The sequence below is a fragment of the Poecilia latipinna genome, unplaced genomic scaffold (genome assembly GCF_001443285.1).
Source record: "Poecilia latipinna isolate Pla-1442-1.1 unplaced genomic scaffold, P_latipinna-1.0 Scaffold8349, whole genome shotgun sequence".
NCBI classification, from domain to species: Eukaryota; Metazoa; Chordata; class Actinopteri; order Cyprinodontiformes; family Poeciliidae; genus Poecilia; species Poecilia latipinna.
Genome location: NW_015120965.1, coordinates 1 through 1280, shown reverse-complemented (window position 1 = coordinate 1280; position 1280 = coordinate 1). Strand labels below are relative to the sequence as shown.

At 33.3% G+C, this 1280-nt stretch overlaps 1 long non-coding RNA gene across 1 annotated transcript; it reads right to left on the bottom strand.

Moving 5' to 3' along the window:
- Positions 1 to 51: 51 nt before the first annotated feature.
- LOC106944355 (uncharacterized) lies at positions 52 to 1217 on the bottom strand. Its single transcript, XR_001424241.1, has 2 exons — positions 1087 to 1217; positions 52 to 943 (listed from the first exon to the last, which is right to left on the bottom strand). It is a non-coding gene; the product is annotated as an uncharacterized LOC106944355 (long non-coding RNA).
- Between the last annotated feature and the right edge of the window lie 63 nt (positions 1218 to 1280).

Here is a 1280-nt window from a genome sequence, read left to right as displayed (position 1 = left end):
TTCTCACCTTATCTCTAAGGGAGAGCCCAGCCGCCCTGCGAAGGAAACCCATGTCAGAATTCATCAGAATTATTCAATGTTGTTTGTGAAAGAGCAATTAGCAATTGGTGAGACGCTGATGAGCAAGGTGATGTGCTGCTGTAATGTAATTTAGAAGTGCTTTGTAAAAAGTAAGTTTATAACATGAAGTGTTTCTGTGATAAACTTGAGTATCCATTCTCTTTTTTTTAGAGTTTTTCTGGGCTCAAACCCTGAACGAGGTCGACTGACACGTCGCCAACGAAGGTGAAGAAGCAGCTTTGCCTTCCAACCAAATGGCTCAAGTCCCTTAATGAACTGAATGACTGGGAATCCATGGAAAATTTGAGCCTTTTGAAGTTTAAATGTGATTGATCATCTCATCAAACCTGGTGCACCAAGAACCTTTGCGAAGCACAAGAACTGGTCAGAACATTTCAAGCTCTTGGTAACTGGACCTAAGAGTTGGATTAACCTTTTTTTGCAGAACATAAACATAAAATGGACTGTTTTGTTATGTTCACAGCGACTAGAGGTAATGAGAGCACACACTCATGAATCCAGTGTCTTCCACTGTCATTGGCATTAGGCTGTGTTTATGTATTTGATTTTTAACAAAATATTTATACCTGTATTTCATAAAAAATAGTGGTTGACTTTCGGCATTTATTTTGAAGTATGTTGGTCCTGTTTACAACTATGATTTTCATGATCCAAAGCAATTTTTGTATGTTCCATGTTAATTAACAAAATTGTTTATTTGATTTCAAAGACTAGAGTCAAGACTGCTTTACATTTAATTTATATGTTGAAAATGTGTATAGAAAATGCAATTAATTAGTTGTGATGTACAGAAGATAAACATTAGCAAACTCAAGAATATGTTGAGTTCTTAATATATAATAGTAAAGGTTAGTTATAAAAACTAGATGACATGTCAATTTATGGTCTTAAATTGCAAAATAAAGTCTGCAAATTGATTGTAGAATGGTTTCATTTTTACATCACTTTGCATGAGCTACTTTCAAAGTAAGTGTTTTGTGTTCTACAACTATGTTTCCTGTGGACTTAGAATTTAGTTTTGTTTCAAAATTCAATGGTCAATCAATGGTTTGGAAGACAAAAGTATTTGGAAATGTTCACAGCTTTTAAAAAAAAGTTTGTGAACATATCACAAAAGACAGTAAAAAGACAGAAAATTTCAGTTTTGCGTTAACAAAATATTAGTAAATTTGACATAAACTGTTAAATTATGGAAAATA